At 38.2% G+C, this 19,904-nt stretch overlaps 1 long non-coding RNA gene across 1 annotated transcript in view; it reads left to right on the top strand.

Moving 5' to 3' along the window:
- The first annotated feature begins 3,848 nt into the window (after positions 1–3,848).
- Positions 3,849–19,904, top strand: part of LOC141981469 (uncharacterized) — a 62,801-nt gene continuing 46,745 nt past the window's right edge. The window contains exons 1-2 of the long non-coding RNA XR_012637788.1: positions 3,849–3,916; positions 8,426–8,530. This is a non-coding gene — a long non-coding RNA (uncharacterized LOC141981469). The remainder of the gene's footprint in view (positions 3,917–8,425; positions 8,531–19,904) is intronic.

Raw genomic sequence — 19,904 nt, 5'->3', positions numbered from 1 at the left:
TAAAGAATGGAGCTAAAGGAATGTAATATGGCCATGCTACTTTTTTTTGTAAATAACATATCCTCATATTTCAATATTTTATATTAGAAGCTGTAACTATGTGCCTATGTTTTCAGGTTGTTCATCTCTACAGTGGATCTAGTCAGCCAAACTATGGAACTTGAAGGAAAACTGAAGTCTTCTCTGTGCTCATAATCTTGTACCCAGGTAGTAACCTATCCCATTCTCAAAGCACTTCATTTTCTTTCCAGGGGCACCAGCCAGCAAGAAGCCAAGTAATTCTCCTAACCCATCTCCATTTGGATAAAATAGAAGAGTATTTTATACAGAGTAAGAATATTATACAGAAAGTGACAAAAATCATAAACATTACTGAAAGCATTGGTAGATGGTCACTACAATTTGTTTCTGGGTAAGCCAACTGAAAAACAGCAACCAGTTTTCATGAAAAATATAATTGGAAAAAAAATCTGTTTTTTGACTAGCTCTCATTCTGAATTACCAGAGTTGATAGAAATAGCCCTCTCTCACAGGGCATGGCTATCTATTTTTCTAGCAAGGACTATCTCAGAGAGTCTTTCAGTATAATAGGATGTCCATCTACCCCAAAGCCCAATTTGACTTTTGATGACTGGGAATCAAGGATTCGAGGATTGTTTCATCTTTAGGTTGACACACATTTAAATTCTGGACAACACATTTTAAACACACTTCAAAATGCTGTATAGATGTCCTCGAATAGCCCTAAATCAGCATGTTTCAGACATGCTTGGAATTACTTGAGTATGTCCTCTCATGCACTGCTAGAAGCTTACATATGAGCAGCAAGTTTAATTTAGCTATCAATTAGATAAGACATGTCAGGCAGCATTAAAAAAGTGGAAGAGGTGGAGCTCCTTGAGACAAACATATATAAAGATAGGGTCAGATTGTGATACACCTACACGCATTGAAAAGTACCTCTTACTTCGTATGTGGTCCCATAGATTTCATTGTGGTTACTTATAGAATAAGATACTAATCAGGGTAGTAAAGGTGTCACAATACAACCATAATCATTAGAAGTGTCAAGTATCAGGAAGCCCTTTGATGAATTAAGTCCATGCATTGCATACCAGAGATGAGGCAAGGTCCTTTAGGATGTGAGTAACCATTATTTCTTTATAATTAATGGTGTTCTAATAATCTGGTCAGAATTTTTAATAAAATGATATAATTAAAATTTAAACAATTTAAGACAGCAAAATACCTTGCTAGGAACTAAGGGTAAGCAGCTCAGTGCCAATAACCAGTCATAAACGGAGATAAAAAAAAATTGAGGACCTTGGGAATATATTGGTAATTCTTATATTTATATATATATATATAAAGCAGGAACTAATTACCTTAGAAAATAAAAATGAAACAGTGATTTTTAGGGCTAGCTTCAGTATTCACTACTACTCAACCATAAGGCTATCAGTCAGTGCAGAATAATACTGTCTTGTATTACTATGCTCTGTTAATAAGCCAATTATTTTACTCTAGATAATATAGTTGTGGCGATTAAATAATTTTTTAAATGAACAGTTAAAAATGTAAACAAAAATTAAACATTCTTATTATTCATCCCCTAGTGTGTGTGTGTTTAACATTTCTTTCCCCCTCCGCCCTTTTATTTTTTTAAAAAGAAGCCTCACATTGGTATAACACATCAATATAAGCAATTTCTTTAAAATTATGAGCTAAAGAGTGATAAGGTTATTAGGGCAGGGTACTGCAGGAGATGTAGGAAAAATTACATATCTGGGCAGCATTTTCCTCTTTCACTGTGTCTTCCCAGCTCTGCTAGGTAACACCAAGTGGTGGATGCGAACATAGCACATCCTTGTGCCTCTCCCTACACCTTTTGCAAATGCTTAGCATTTCCAGTGGCACTAGCTCTATAAAGCCATTGTGCTTCTCTGCCAAAGGGACATAAAGAGAAGCAGCATTAGTTGAAGCAAAGCCAAGGCCTCTGCAAAGCCATTTGTCTGTATTGCCAGTTGCAAAGCTCAAGACTTGGTATTCAATCTTCTCATTCAACCTGCGATGCATTACTATTTGACAGCAGATAATCTAGTCCAATGGAGAATAGCATTAATGAGCACTGTGCTCAGAAGGAATGAAAACAAAATTTGAAATGCTGAATATCCCACACAATAGAAATTCTATTTTCCAGACAGCTTTAATGAGCACCCATTTTCCATTTCATTCTTCTTGGAAACCAGGCAAATTAGAGCCGTCTAATTAAAAAAAAAATAAACAAATTGTCTTTTTTAAAGAAAGCAAAAACAATTGCTAAATGATTTCTGTTTTTCAAAATCTTTTTCCAGCCAAAACTGAAAATTTCCAATTCTTGTGCCGCCACACTCTTTCCCTTTCTGTCCAACCCCCACAAGATACAATAGAATGAATGATGTCTGGGTTCCCCTCCCACACTTTTCTTTCTTTCTTTTTCCTTTTTTTTACCTCTCACCTTTTCCAAATCTTCAACTTTGCAAACATTACAGAGTGGCAAAAGAAAAGAGAAAAGGAGCTAGGACATCATTGAGCGAATCTGTATAAGGATCTCTAACAAAATGGAGCATCTACTCCCACTCATTTGGGGTTGGCCAATCCAGTAGGCCTATGGTTAGTATTCTTCCCCACTGAAGATCTGGGTTCTGTAGCATGCGTATGAAATATTAGTAGGCTAGTTACTCCACTTTCTCTGTGCTTTAAAATGTGTTCCAGAATCTCAACTAGTATTGAGATAGTTTTAAGCAAATGAAAATAGGGATTTACCATGTTAATATTAACATATTCTTAGCTCTATTTATGTTAGTAGGGTTCACTAGTCTTCAGATAGCCGAAGTCAGAAGAATAAAGTGTTCCCAAAATAGCAGCAGAGTTGAATTTATTTCAGTGAAATTGCTGCCAAGTATCATAACAGAAATTGCACGATGTATTGTACTTCATGTCTTGTGCTGTGGGACTGATTATTTAACATATTCTCTTATAGTGTTGTGGAGATAACTTATCAATTTCCCCACAGTAGTCTCTTGGAAGGCTCCCTCTATAGTACTTGACTTAACAACATTTTAATTCAAAGTGGTAGGACAAGGTGTGTCAGGTGTTAGTCAGACATTATGGGTAAAATAGTGCCAGAAGCTACATGGATGCAAAAGGAAGGGAGAGGGTACATGGTTCCCCTCATGCCTTTATTCCCTCAAACACACAGGAGTTCAGTTCAGTAGGAGTACTTGCATTCAGAGTAGTGTGCCAGAGGGCTAACACTGCTACTGGTGGTAGCTTCTACGAAGGGGATGCAGAGGAGCATAGTTCTAGGCCCTCTGGCCATGGGCCTTTCCACAGAGTTGGCCATCTGGAGAAACTATAATGTACATGCTGCTCATGATTATGGGGGCTGCAACAGCTTCACCTCCAGGATGTTCCAGAGGGTGTTGTGCTTCAGTAAGGTTCAATGGTTCCTAGAGCTCCTGCTGGAGCATTCTACCAGGGCAGAACAAAGATTATTATGTGGGTTTTTGCAACCAACTAGACATACCCATTCTGACTCATGACATATAGGAGGATTACTATTTAATATGGCTTTTGTTAACTTGTTTGCTCTCAATTTGAGACATTGGATGCAGCCTTTTTAATTTGCCAAAGTGGGAATAAGGTTACCCATTACTAAATAAAATAAATAATAATAAAGTAAAATAATAATAATACCATTAGCGTGTATTTTTATCCCAATCACAATTCTAAATGCCTGCCAAATCTCTTGTAATTTCAAGATTTCTCTCTCTTTATGTTACAGGGCATGTCATTTTAAGAGTAGTAGGACATAATAGAATGAGACTTCCTGCTACTCTGCTGAATAAATAGGATTCTAACTTTACTTACTTGAGTAAGTATCTGGCTTTGGATAAAGTGATGTGTTTACTGTTCCCCTATCTGTCATAGCAAACATGCAACTTCTGTCTGCAGCTCTACTAATGAATTACTAATTTTAGTAATATATTGCAATGTGTTTTTAATGCAGCCTCACATATTAATAACATACACTAACAGTAAATCATAAGAGTATCATTATGCATTTAATAAATTTGAAGAAATTAACCAGAAAAGTAAATGTCTGCTTCACTGCAACTTGCAGGTAGGATATGGTAAATTGGAAGGTCAGGCAAAGCAGATGTGCTTTAACCTTCTGGTCCTTAATAAATGTCTCTGGCCTGGGGTCACATCTGCATGGTGAGTTCTAGTGTCCATCTCTAGTCTTCCTTCATGCTGGAGCAAAGTTGCTTATGCTGTCGTAACCTGTCATGCTTGCCCTTGCTATGATACAATGGAGTGCAGTTAATTCTAAGGCTGGTCAAGCTTACAATTGACTAGACACATCACAATGAAGAAGCGGGACAAAGAAATAAACAAAGACAAAGAAACCCCGTCATTTGAGCACACCAGGATGCACCTCTGTGACGTGTTCAGAAGGGACATAGCCAACCACCATTGTTTAGACTTGAAATTAGATGAATTTCTAACCATCAGAGGAGTGAAGTTTTGGAATAGCCTTCCAAGGGAAGCAGTGGGGGCAAAAGATCTATCTGGCTTTAAGATTAAACTCTATAAGTTTATGGAGGAGATGGTATGATGGGATAATATAATTTTGGTAATTAAATATTCATGGTAAATAGGCCTAATGGCCTGTGATGAGATGTTAGATGGGGTGAGATCTGAATTACCCAGGAAAGAATTTTCTGTAGTATCTGGCTGGTGAATCTTGCTCATGTGCTCAGGGTTTAGCTGATCACCATATTTGGGGTCGGGAAGGAATTTTCCTCCAGGGCAGATTGGAAGAGGCCCTGGAGGTTTTTCGCCATCCTCTGTAGCATGGGGCAAGAGTCACTTGCTGGAGGATTCTCTGCTCCTTGAAGTCTTTAAACTACGATTTGAGGACTTCAATAGCTCAGACATAGGTGAGAGGTTTTTCACAGGAGTGGATGGGTGAAATTCTGTGGCCTGCGTTGTGCAGGAGGTCAGACTAGATGATCATAATGGTCCCTTCTGACCTTAGTATCTATGATCTCTTTAAATCAATCAAGACCATTCCTGAGGAGCTAAATAGAGGTATTTATTTCCATTTCAGGGAATTTATGGTCCATCGTTATGTCCACTTGTAACCTAATGAGAGCCCTAGAGAGTTATTTCAGCATCACATTGTAGTCTAAATACATTCAATTCATCCAATTAATTTGACTCCATTGGGCTTCTTTGGGCTTGTGATTATCAACAACTGTAAGTTACTTGTTTATAGGTCAAGAGGAAACCCTGTAACTTTTCAGACCTTTTACAAATTCTGTCTGCAAAATTTTGGGAAAAACCTCAGGGTCTAATTTTTAAAGCACAGGTCTTTGCTGAATGCATTCTTAATTGGAACAGATTTGTGCTGACTTTGCTAGCTCATTCATCACATTAGATATGTCTCTCTACACAAATAAACTTATCCCATGTTCTTTATGTATAGGAACCAATTTTCATAGCAGTTATATGTTTTAGAGCTGCTAAAAAAATCAATATTTTTTTACAGGCGATTTTATTAAAGACTTGTGTTTTTGTCGTCCCCCCCCCCCAAAAAAAAATCCCACAAACATTCTGCTGTTTAACCCAAAATGATATTGGTTTTCAAAAACTAGTTTTGATAAACCTATTGGAAAAAAAACACAACATTACTGAAACCAACCCAACCCCCAACAATTTATATCAATATTGTTTGGCTTTCAGGTTCCAGGTTTTTGTATAAAAATAAAAGTTTCAAGCAGTAACAACATTTTCTACAAAAAGCCGTTTAAAAAAAATTGTGAGGAAGAGATTCCAACCAGCTCTGATGTTTCCTTTTATACATTCACTGTTTCAGCATTTGACATACTCTGCCTTTCAGGAATTTCAGCCCCCATCACTGAAATGAGCAGTTTGTTCACAGAAGTATTAGCTCTATCCCTTGTGGAAGGTGTGCTATTCTAGTGCACTATATTCTGTTTAGTTTCTTTTAGCATGCTCATCACTGACTATATAAGCATCAGTAGTAACTCTCAATCGCATATTTTTTTCAGAATTAGAAAGCATTGATGTTTGCACTTCATTTTTACAACCTAGTGGATTTAATTTTACAATATCAAGAAGACTGGAAATGTACAGACAGCAGAAATACATATTTTGTCCTTTTTTGTTGCCTGCATAATGCCTACCAATGTAAAAAAGAAAATGAAATGGAAGAAACATGCATTCTATTCTAGTATATTCTATTTCCCTCCATTTTCCAGAACTCCTAATTTGCTGTGGTACTAAATACATTGTCATGGAATTTTCTCTATGTTTAAGCATATCCTTGACCATGATAAAGTTGCTTTGGTGGCACAAAGCAGCCTTGATGCTAGCAAAAGTGGCAGCTGGGGGATTCATATGGTATAGGGGAATCCCCAAGTGCCCTTCACTATGCCACTTCCCAGATTTGGGAGGTGTGCCACAACGGGGTGCAGGATCTGGCTAAAGCACAATACATTCCAGCAAGCTCCAGCAGCTTTGTTGCCGATAGCCCTAATTTAGAACAGGCTAGGTGCTGTGCTAATCCTTGACAGGAGCCACATTAGCTCTTGGAAATCAGATAAACCCAAACATGGCATACATCTACATTCTCTCCCTCACTCTCCACTCATTTGAAAAGAGCTGGACCCAAGGTTCAAGGCTGTAAGCCAGTGATATTCAGACTGAGGCTTGCAAACCACAAGTAGCTCTTTAAGTGTCTCCTGCAGATCTTTGCAGCTCATGATGTTAAAACACTGTCTGATTTAATTATTAGCCAATCTAAGTTATTAACCAATGAGAATGCTTTCACTATGTTATTAGTCAATTGTAGTTGATAAAATAATAATATATTTTGCTGTGAGAATAATATAATATTATATATATATATATATATATATATATATATATATATATATATAAACTAAATGTTTTCTCCATACTGATTAAATATGAATATATAGTACTATAGTAAATGAAACAATGAATTCATACTACTGGGGCTCTTTAGAAGGGCTGGATTAATGCAGAAGCTTTAGGATCTGCAGCCGAGGGCCTCAGGCTAAGGGACCCCCCCCCCAAATAAATCCATAATTATATACAATTCAGTGGTCACCATTAATCCATCGATCGTGATTGACTGGTTGATCCTGGAGCCTCTGCCAGTCGATCATGATTGCCGGGCCACTAAAAGTCCAACAGCGCAGCAGGGCTCAGGCAGGCTGCCTGCATGCCGTGGCCCCATGCCGCTCCCAGAAGCAGCCGGCTGCTGGCATGCCTCTGCGGCCCCTGGCGGTGGAGCGGAGACGACTCCGCACACTACCCCTGTCCCCAGTGGGAGCTGCAGGGGCACCACTTTCTGGCACGGGCATTGCACAGAGACACGCTGTCCCCCTGCCCCCAGGGGCACGCAGAGATGTGCCAGCAGCTGGCTGCTTCCAGGAGCGGTGTGGGGCTATGACAGACAGGCAAGCAGCCTGCCTGAGCCCTGCTGTGCCACTGGCCAGGAGCTACCTGTGGTAAGCGCCTCCCGGCCGGAGCCTACACCTTGCACCCCCCTCCTGAACCCCAACCTCCTGCCCCAGGTCAGAATCCCCCTCCTGCACCCAAACTCTTCCAGACCCCGCACCTCTTCCTGCACCATAACCCGCTGCCCCAAGTCAGAATCCTCTCCTGCACCAAACTTCTTCCCAGAAAGAAACTAATATAACAGCTGTTCTAAGGTAAGAAGTAGGCTATTTTGAATTAACTTAACTATATTCTACACGTTTAAGACTGAAATGTAACCACAGAACAACTTTATGTTAATTAAAAGGCAAGTTTAGTATAGCATTAATAGCCTCGATGTCATAATTGTGATAATTTTGTTTTAAATTAGGAAAAAGACTTGTCTACAGGGGCCCCACAAAATCTAATAGCTCCGGGCCCACAGGAGAGTTAACCTGGCCCTGCTGTTTTGGGTAATGCTGTTCACTAGTTTGGCTGCTGAACCACTGAGGTCTGGGTATCACTGCTCTAAGCTATAACATGAAGCAAGAGAATAGACTTAAATGTATAGTAATAGTAATTTTTTTTTCTTTTGTAAGATATTTTCTCCTTTTAATAGAATAGGTATGACTTCAGGGCTAGAGCTGGGTGAAATTTTCTGGACAAATCATTTATTTGCTACAAAAATGCAATTTCAGGTCTACCAAAACAGTTAGGGAACACAACATAAATTTGCTGAATAGTTTCAGTGGGGAAAATAACTGGGTGAGGTTCAGTTAGGTGTCATTTACAAAACCTGAGGCTGTAGTAGTGGTGTTGTAATGTTCCTTACTCTGCTTATATCCTGTAGGGCTGTGGGTACTGCACTCAGCAGAATGGAAGTAGACCCAGGTATAAGTCCCCGCCCACACATGATTTGGTGCAGAGATTTGAACTGGGATCTCCCATATTGTAGGTAAGTGCTTTAATCCCTCTGCTATTAGGTATTTTGGAGTCGGAGTCTCTCTTGTTGAAGTTGTTCCATGTTATATAAATAATTAAGTATACACTGGAGAAAGAAGTAGAATCTAGGGTTCCACACTGCCAAGTGAGTGCCCTAACCAGCACCATTTAGGGTACATCTACATGCAGTGTGGGTGTAATTTTTTGTTCTGGCTGATGTACCCATGCTAGCTTTGATCAATCTAGTGTGCTAAAAATAGCAGTGTATCCACAGTTCCACTTGAGTGCAAGTCCATAGGGAGTGGGCCAGATTGTACTTGGTAAGCTATCCTGTATAGCTGTGGCTATGCTGCTATTTTTATCACGCTAGCTCAGTTAAAGCTAGCACGAATACTTCTACCCGAGCCTAAAATTACATCCCAGGCTGCAGTGTAGATGTATCTATATTCATTCTCTATCTGCCCTAATAAATATTCAAGCATTTTATACAAAGTAGAACAGGCTTGACAGAGGCTCTTGGGTGGAAACTAGTATACTCATCCGAAAGGCACGCAAGTCGAGCATGTTGCCCAACGCTTCCAAGGAACTTGTCACATCAACCAGGATATTTTTTACTCCACAAATACAGTGAGATTTTCCACCAAAATATTTGCAGGATCTCACAACTCTTGAATTTGGATATCTTATAAAGTATGTGGAGACGGAAGAGGTTTTACAGTGAAGTCTGTGACAATTTAAAAATCCTCTCTCATAACAAATTTTGATATGGAGAATTAATAAGGGAGGTAACAAAGCACCCAGTGAAAGCCTGGTAGTTTGGCATAGAGAGTCAGCCATCCTCCTTTGATGTTAAAGCAAAAAAATATTGTGCCTGCCACTTGAAATTCATGTATATGTGTTTCCTGATAAATGCCAACTCTGTGCTACTGTCCCTTCCTATATTAAGCCAGTGTCTAAATGAATCAGAGTGGACTGGTCTTCTTCCCTCTCATCACTCATCTGACCCTTTAACCAAATGAAATGTACATTTTGGTACTTCAGATTAACTAAAATATTCCAACCACAGCAGTGTTTGATAAGGGAAACAATGAAAGGATGGCATTCTGTCCTGCACTGTTAGGAAAATGTCTCCTAGATGGCGGAAAAAATATAGAGATTTCTTTGGCACTGTCTAAAGAATAGGTCCAGCACATGCTCTTCTGATGCCAGGAGTTCATTACTTCTTCCTTCTTTGGGGCTTCATTCCCCATTACAGCTCTCATGTGACAATACAAATTAGGGAAACACAAGGTGCAGTGGAATATTTCAGTCCTTGCTGTTTGTGGTAACCATGTGTCTACAGCAAGTGGAAGAGTGTCAGTTTGAAAATGCTTTGTGAAGCACAGAAGGCATCCTGCAGCTAAATCATTTGGCTGAATTGAATAGAGTAAATCATATTTACTCTAATGTGCTTTGTTTTTCCAAACACAGGATCCCATTAACATTTGGGGGAGTTTTATTTTTTCATCCAAGATTTTGTTAAACACACGTGGCTGTGTTTGGTGATGATTCACTCATGTCTCTTTTAGTTGTCTGTTCAATCTCTGTTGTAAGAGACTCCGGCTCTTCTCGGAAACTCAGAAAAAAGTCACTTTGTGGTTAAATGTTTTTTAATAAATCTGGAATTTTTGTCCAAGACTGGTGTGTGTGCATAAGAAAAAGGCGCATTGTTACAAGGATTGATAGCAGTATGTAGCTTGTATTTTCATTCCATGTAAACATAGAAATATTTATTTACTGGTTTTATATAAGGGGTGGCCCAGAGAGGTAGACGTAGATCACTGCCTCCTAAAGAGCAGCTTGCAGCCACCATCTGATTCACTGTATCTCTGTGATATGGCCCTTAAGGACAAAATCCATGTCTGCTGTTTCTCAAATGGCTCTGTGAATTATTTTTTTGTTTTTATGCAGGTCCTACTACAGGTGACTTCTTGCTTTGCAGGGTTTATATCACCCAATACATGGAGTTGTCCCCTGCCCCAAAGCTCTCTCTCACTCCCCCGCACCTCATTCAAAACAAACAAACAAACCAAAATTCCTTACAGCAGAAGTGTCGTTTTAAAGCTCCAAGATGGTGTCCGGTAAACCTAGCCAATGAGTAGTATCTTATTCACCTATTCAGGGAGATAAACTATTGACCTATACATACAGTTCAAGTGTGTATGAAAGTTTGGTGTGGCCCAGAGACACTTCACTGATTAAACCTATTGTTGCAAAATTTGGATAGACCTATTCAAATCAAAACCAATATTAAAGATAGATTTGGAGGGCAAGATGGGACAGTATTGCCAACCACAAGTGCTCAAAAATCATTAGTCAGCCCTCCCCCAGAATCATGGGATTTTATAAAATAATAAATGCAGCGTTCTTTTTATTTACCTCCTGGTTTCTGAGCTTCTGGTAGTCACATTGTCATGCTTTTCTCTGCAACTATGAAGGCTAGAAACATTTTTGAATGAAATCTGAGATTCATGACTCCATGAGTTGGCGCTTTTATACATTTTAGGACTTAAGACTTGTGATAAAACAACTTTGAGGGGAAAGCTTCTGACACAAAGCAGACCAGGTACGTACTGCAATGACTATAATTGCAGTACATACCTGGTCTGCTTTGTGTCAGAAGCTTTCCCCTCAAAATTGTTTTATCACAAGTCTTAAGTACCAACTCATTGTACCAACTCAACAAGCAACAACATAACACCAATAACAAGTTAGCATAGATCAGAAAATAAGAGCATATATGGAATATTTCAGTCAGCATTTAAGAAGTTACCCTGGCCAATATGTATGTATTTATGTACCTACATGTGTGTTTGTGTAGATGTGTATTAGTGTGATCGCTCCCAGTAGATAGGCAGGTTTCAAATAAATTTGTTAGTCTCTAAGGTGCCACAAGTACGCCTGTTATTTTCCTCAGTATATAGAGCCTCAAGTGTGCATGGCATTCAGCAGGTTAATAGAATCACAGGACTATTACTGGTTAGCCAGATAAAGTTGATATGTAATAGCACTAACTGATGTTACATATTTGATAGAGAAAAAAAAAACCTCTCTCCAGTCCCTTGCCAAGCACTGCCTGTTCATTTGTTACTAATCACTTCATTCTCCTTGCTGAATCTCTCATGGGTATTCTGGGCTGGGTAAAAAGAACATGTTATACTCATTTCTGAATCATGTTTATCTTGCAATGATTTTCCAACCTTTCTTACAAGTGGAAAGGATACAGGTGCTTCTGTGGATTAGAATATCACTGAGGTTGTGTTCAAGTGTTGTGTCTAGGGATTAGACCAGTGGACTTGGAGGTAAGGGTCCTGGGCCTACTACTGTTTCCTTTGTGACCTTCAACAAGTCACTGGACAAGTTTTTCAGAAGCAAGACCTTAAAACTCCCACTGTAGTCCATTGGAAGATGCAGCTACTCAGCACCTCTGAATGGGAAGTCCTTAGCCCATCTATTTCTCAGTTTACTTACGTACCTTGCAGAGGCAATGTTTAATGTATGTAAAGTTCTTTGAGACTTTAACTTGAAGGCACTATTATGAGGACTAAATCCTACAAATCCTCTGCATAACTTTACTAATTTAGTATTCCCATGGATTTCAGTGGGCTACTGCCATGAATAAAGGTAGGCATGTATGCCCATGATTGCAGGATCAAGCCCTGAACACCAAGTATTATTTATATTACTATTGCAATTTATAATATTGTTAAATCACCAGAATTACTATTACTATTAGGTTTTAACTATGTGATTCCCATTGGCAAATTGTCTCCCTCTTCCCTTCATCTCTGTGTATTTGTTTCCTAATTCAAAATATTTCACGAGTTTATGCAATTTAAGAGTGTGTATTCAGGGGAACACCATGTTTCTTTCTATTGTTACATGTGCTCTCTCTCACCAGTTGCTCTTTGTGGAGAGGTACATGATTGCCAGTAGCATTACAATAGTTGATTTTCTTTTTTCGTAGCCTTCCTCCTTATTTCCTGCCTTGTTAATACTAGTGTTGTCATGATGTTTGTTTCCTTGAAGAGCTTAAGAGGGTTTCACATCTCAGTTAAAAGAGTATTCTTCTCTGTCCTCCCTTTGCGACAAAATACGTTTTGAAAGTATATATTCTTTTGTAAATGTAATTTAACTTCTGATAGGCCTCTGCTGCAAAGTTCAGAACTGATTCTGTATTTTCTCAAAGGTCATTAGACATTGGTTTCTCATTTGAACAATTAAATTAAAACAAATTGTTGAATAGTGCTTGCTGAAATGAAATACACTGGAGTTACTTGATTAAAACCTTCAGGGTCATAAAACAATTCATTGGAATAGAAATGATGTTCATGTTTACGCCTATGCTTCATGCTCTTTAACTATCACTTGTCTGTAAAGAGTTGGGAAAATATCTTGTGTGAATAATTTTTTCCACTGAAAAATGCAGAAACAAGTCAACCGAAACTATTAATGAATTTGGGTCAAATTTGGCAAATGATTTTGGCCAAAAAAAAGGGGGGGGAAATACTTCAAAAAATTTTTGAAACATTTTGTTTTGGCATTTCCAAAAGGAAATATTTTGACTTTTCATTTCAGAAAGTCTTTCTGTTACATAATATACCTATATTTAATTTTGAAAAGCCATTGACAAACTATTTAAAACCCTCTTGAAAAATATTTCAGATTAAATACAATGTTTTGTTCAGGCTAAAAGCATGTTTTCCAGTTTTTATTTAGTTGAAAAAATAATTTTGGTTCAATCTGAAACAAAATTACCCCCTACACAATTTTTCAGCTCATCCACTAAACCAAAAACCTGGTTATTCATCCAGCCCTATATACGTAAACAATCCATTGATATGCTGCCAAAATTTTAACAAGCAGATTGCTCAAAACATTTCTGTCTCAGTCACTGATTCATGCAACTTTCCGTAGGTAAAATACTCTCCCCGACCCACTCAAAAACAAATTAATCAGTTCCACAATCTCCCTACCACATGTCACTCCCAACTAAATCCATCAATCTTTTTATCCCCCTTGGCCCCCACAGTTCAGTACCTTTCAACCCGCCATGCTTCTCCACCCATGGAAATTCCCCTAGTAACCACTCCTTCTTGGTAGCTGCTCCCTAGAGCAGCAAAAGCAGGTAAGTTTATCCTAGGGCCTGTGTTGGCTGAATTAGTGGCAAGCTGGCCATTCTGTGGTCTTTACCCTCAAACTGGTCTTGTCTAATTCCCTTCTGGTAGTGGGTGGTATGGGAAGTTGGGGAAATGGGTTCCCTGTGGTTCTTGAGGTGGCAGGTCTTTCCTTATTGCTGGAGCTCTTCCCTAGTTGCCATAGGAATAGAACTTCCCAGGCTGATTGGAAATGGGGATGAAGAGGTAGAAATTAGCTAGCAGAGCATATTTGTCCTAGTTGGAGGGTGGGGGAACAGGACTCCAGGTTCCCTCCCAGTACCGGCTATTCAGACTCTGGGAACCAGCCACTAGTAGAGAACTCCCACACATTTCAGAAGCAGCTTTGTTCTGCATGCTCTACTCCTCAGACTTGGCTGGAGCGACTGGCAAGCAGAAGGCTTTGGGGATTACACAGTTAATACTATGTACACTTAGCATCACTGTTGAGGGCATAAAGAGGGAACTGCCCCTATTTTAACTGTGACAGTTTTGTCAGTAATGGATAGATTGAGAGACTGCTGACAATGTTCATAACTAGAGCTGGCTTTAGCATTTTTGGGTGGGTACAAAACTAGTGGGGTTGTGGGTTGTTGTTCTTTTGCCAGTTTATGTCCATCATATCACTCCATGATGCATATGGCTAATCTATGGAATTTGGGAATGATCTTTTGGGATAAACCCCAGACTCTGTGTGTGTGTGTGTGTGTGTGTGTGTGTGTTTCAGCTTTCTGTCTTCCCTTGCCTTCAGCCTCCTGCTGCAAAATACAAATATCAAGAGATTGACTATTTTGCTAAAGATTTTTTCCACCCCTTTAGAGGGCAGGGGGGTAAGTGGATAGAAGAGGATCACTTTGTTACTTTAATCATTATACCCTGGCTATTGTTAGCAACAAAAAAGGGAAGAATTTGGGTTTTTTGTCCTTAGAACTCAGTCTCTCTCACGATGATGGTTTATTTCACTCCAGGAAAAGGTAGTCATTAGCTTCTATCTGTCATCTGAAGCAGAATCTGTTCACAAAAGACAACAATGTACTGATGAAAGCATCTCTATATGGAGATTTTTTTTTCCTGTGATGAAAAGCATTTTGCACCTGTGAAGTCAAAGACAGTAGTTTCTCCCATCTAAAATTGCACATTACATAATGATAATAGTGATGCTTCTATGACTCAACTACTGTAGTATTTCAATGGTGTGTGACTTATTGAGTTCCAGTTCAGTAAATTGCATTTCTTGTCTAGATTTATGAAATATGGAAGGTATTAAGCACTGGAGAAATGCCTACTGAGTTACCTGTAAAATGAATTAAGAAAAAAAGAATAGGCTATAGTGTATGCATTTAAAGTAAAAGGCCTCAATAGTTTGTGTTATTAAAAACACCTGGCATTTGGCCATTTGTTTCTCTCTTTCCTACTAAGAAATTGTTTGCAGATGGGCATCTCTTTGAGAAAAAAGTAAACCCCTTCTAGTGTCTAATAATTGATAAATGTACACATGCTTTAGCTCCAAATGGTCCTGAACAAGGACTCTGGAAGCTTGTGTACATATAGTTGTTGTTACATTTCCAAGATATTGGCCCAGATCTTGAGCTGTAGCCAAAGAGCCCTCAGGAGATGATAGAGGGTACCCATCTGGTCCCTAAAATAAATGAGAAGCCATGCACAATCCTTTTGCTGGCAAGGTAGTCTTCAAGGTAGCTTTGTGTTAGTGGGTTAGTACACAACTACCTTCATGCGTGACAGGATCTGGGTGAGTGTATTATCTACCTCAGCCATTTTTATAAGACGATTAAAGTACATGATTTTGCACTTCCAGCATTATTTAGGAAACACATTTAAAAGTCAGTTATGATATTTTTGTTTAATTCCCATCCAAAATCCATGTCATGTGAGATTTTATCATTACAGAATAATCTCAACTAAAAGACAGAGACTATTTAAACTCTCTTTTATTAATACTTTGACACTATTCACTGATAAAGGAAAACAACACCTTGGCCTTATTCTTTTTTCTTTTTTTTTATAAAGTTATTTTTGCATTATTGTCAGTATAACTAGCTGCAAATCAAAGTAACAATGCTATATTTTTCTATCCACTTATCACTTTTCTAAAATAAAACTCCTGTAACAAAAGTATTGGTCTCTTGGTATTTGTATTCGTAGCAGACATGACTCAAAGTCACTATAAACCTATTGTTAGCTGTATGATTTAAAATGTAATAACAAGAAAACACTGGGACTCTGTGTGTGTTGTGCATTTGTTACAGAAAAGCAAATGGCATTGGTATAGCCCTCACAGTCACACCCTCACAGTAATGGAATTGACTGATTGCTTATTGTTATGCTCACAGCTGCACAAGGAATCCAATTATCTGTACAAAGCTTTTGGGATTTGAAGGTGCAAGCAGAATAGCTAATGTTTTATAGGAAGAAGTCATTGAACTCATTGGCAAAAAGTTTTAGCACCCACTTTTCAAGAGAGTTGGAATTCACTTTGTAAAGGAAATCAGACAGGGTAGCATTGTTTTTCTCTCTATTACAGTCATAAGCCTCAGTAACAGAGAAAATACGAAAAGGAAATCTAAAGTTCTCCAACAAATGCTCAGAATTTATTCTGTCATAGCATATTAGGAGAGCACAACAAACCAGTGAGAGAGAGAAAAAGAATGAGAGTTTCCCCTACCCAGGCTTTTAGTTTATTCGTCAACAGTTTGATCCAAAGTCCACTAAAGTTAAAGGGAATATTTCCACTGACTTCACTGTGTTGGGATCACGCTCCAATAGTGTCCAACTTGACACACTGAGGTTTGCCCACCAGAGTGCAGACATTTACAATTTGTATTCCCTAAAACTGCTCTTGCCCTACAAGGGATTTCACTCAACATGTAATTAGCCTACAGAACTTGCTACCACAGCATGATGTGGAGACAATAAGAGGTCAAAGTATAAACCACAGGTAGTATCTGGTATGGCAATTCCTATAATCCTATGATTTCTTGCTGTGCAGGGGTCTGTTTAAAGAGAGAAACAGAAAAAAACATTTTCTGCAGGACAGGAAGAAATGCCCAGCTCCAGAACTGTACTTTCCTAAGTATTTCACTTTCCATTCTCTCCCTGTCCCCCACTATAATGTTCAACTCCCCTGTCCCGAACAGAAAAAGTGACCCCTGCCACCTTCCTAGCACTAATGTAAGAACTAGAAGCAGCTCAGCTCTGGCCTATTAAGCGGGCAATCTCACACTCCATGATTACATATCACCCTGTCTCTCTGCACGGAGTTGAGTTGGTTATGATTATTCCCTCACCTCAGCCTGACCCACCCAATGCATCAGACTGACCCATTACTGGTGGCCACTCCTTTAGGCAGGACAATGTCAGAAGGAAGTGGGTTTCTTAGATGTAGAGAAGGGCCAGGCAAAACTTGATTTTGGACTGAAATCCTGACCTGCCACCATCCCACACAGACCTTCATAGATCTTCTCTCCTTCAGGCCACAGTGACCTCCCTTGTCCAACAATCTTCTTCCTGACCATTAACCACTACCTAAGTGTTAAATATATACCAAAGAGTCAAAGGAATATTGTGCTATGAGAGCTATTCTGATCACTACCTCTAATGACAAGAGTAAATAACTAAAAATAAAATGTTAAAAGGTGTTGTACATATAATAAAAATGGCAATGAATAATAAAACAGAGAGCTGTAGAAAATATAGCACAACATTTGGAGGCATGACAAAAGTAGAAGACCTTCAAAACTGTGGCAAGTTTTATCATTTCAAACTATTTTTAAAGAACCTAATCTTTATACAGTTCTTAAAATATACATAATTTACCTTTACACTCATATCAAAGACCCTTTTCACTTCCAGAATTTGTAAAGTGACCTTATTGTAAATGAAAAACAGGCTCCTTATCATTATTAACATATAACTTTTTCTTACAACTTTCTATCTGTCAGTATGAGTTTTTATAATGGTACCCATCATCATATATCCTCTAAAAGAAAAGGAGTACTTGTGGCACCTTAGAGACTAACCAATTTATTTGAGCATAAGCTTTCTTGAGCTACAGCTCACTTCATCGGATGCATCGGATGCATCCGATGAAGTGAACTGTAGCTCACAAAAGCTTATGCTCAAATAAATTGGTTAGTCTCTAAGGTGCCACAAGTACTCCTTTTCTTTTTGCGAATACAGACTAACACGGCTGTTACTCTGAAACCTGTCATATATCCTCTGAAAGTCTTTCAAATGCATCCAAATGTTGATCTATATTTTTGTTGTGTTTTAGAGGATCAGAGAGGACTTTCTATTGGGAGTATCTGACATTTCTCATTGAATGAGACACAAGCACAATTCACACTCATGGAGATAAATAGTGAGAGATATTTCTAAAAAATGCTTTCAAAATTCCAGATCTGAATGCTGCTTCTTCAGCCCTTCTCTACATATAGTACAACACAGAAAGGTCCACTGAGATTGGTTTGTGGCAGTTAGAGACATTCTGTTAAAAAATAGTGCTGTTCATCAAAGCCTTTGGTGCTATATTACATATATATTATATTATATTCTATCACTTACAGTATTGTACTGTCAAAACAAGCATGTTGACAGGACCTGGTGTAACATGATATGAAGAGCTGTGATAGATGCAGTGTGACACAACATAATTACAATGAAAGCCATCAAAAGAATATTACATTCCTGAAAACACCAGCCTCTCACATATACCGTCCCTAATCAGCTAAAAGCAGATATTTCAAACTCTCCAGATAGCCTGAGTGCAGATAAATGAAAGTCTGCTGAATATTGCTCCAAAAGTACTAGTAACTGAAAACAGGGAAAAGAACAGCCAAATAGCTCGGACCTTTTCATATTTGCTAGTGGAATTGCTCATGTCAGATGAACCTCAACGTTGAGGGCCTTTTTTTTTTCCTTTTTTTAATAAATTGAAAACTTTGGATGTTTAACGCTATCTATCAAGTTCAGAAAAATCTCATTGGAACAAAAAAACAAACATATAAATATGTTTTTATCACTTTTAATTTGAGCATAAAAAAAGGTTCAGCTTGGATTTCATGTGGGGTGGAAGTTTACTTCTTTTTGTATCAGCACCAATTTATGAAGCCATAACATACTTGGCACTGTATAAAATCACCATCACTAATAGATGTGTGTATTCAGAACAGCGACTAGAACAGTTTACTTGTCCATCCACAGTATTTAAATGCTTCATTTCACTGTCAAGAAACCATCAAGATTTCCATTCCAGGTCAGATCATTAACAAGACTCTTTTTTCCAAAAAGACAGATGTTCTTGCAGTGTCCTTCAACAAAAACATCTATAACAACTGGATGCTTTTCAGTGCTGCCTTTTTATGATGAAGAAATGTATAGCTAAAATTACAGATAATTTCATTGTTCTGCTTCTAATTTTCAAAGATTAATTTCCCCCCTGAAGTGGAGTTTTGATATTAATGAAAGGGTCTCTATTTTGGACACCAGAGTATACACTGGTTAGCCATTATGGTTAAAATATTTTTATTAGTTATACATAGGTATTGTTATCTAGTTAATTATCCCAGTGCAATAACAACTGAAGAACCTTTCCAGCTGCAGTTCTATACTTGGATCCAGTTTAATAATTTGATCATTCCATGATGTTTATTCTGAATCCCAAAATGGCAATGGAGGTTTGCAACTGAGACCAGGTATACAGGAACCTGTACAACATCACCACTCAACGTAGTGCTTAGCCATCTGTCTATATTTACTACCTGATGAATGAGTTTACTATTGGCTATTTTTTTATATATATAGTGAATGCATACTAAACAAACGAATAGAGAAACAAGTTTAAAATAGTCTAAAATGTCAGATTTTCCAGTTTCTTAGTCTATTTAGAACCTCCTTTCTCCTTAGTATCTTTCTACTGAATAACTTAGGGCTGCCATACTGAGATATTAACAAATCTGAAAGTTAGCAATAATAATAGTGCAATGTCATATCTGGAATTACCACTTATTTCATTAACTACATAATTTATGCTTCAATACTTTGATACTTTGATGTCCTACCTATGGATCTCCAAATACAGAACAACCACATTTGTGCAAAACCAAGTATTATTTACAAAAAAATACAGTTACATTTTAACTTATAGCAACGTGATCTTACTATCTGTGTAAATTT

This window comes from Natator depressus, chromosome 2 (assembly GCF_965152275.1).
Source record: "Natator depressus isolate rNatDep1 chromosome 2, rNatDep2.hap1, whole genome shotgun sequence".
Classification (NCBI taxonomy): domain Eukaryota; kingdom Metazoa; phylum Chordata; order Testudines; family Cheloniidae; genus Natator; species Natator depressus.
This window is presented reverse-complemented; position numbering and strand designations above follow the sequence as displayed.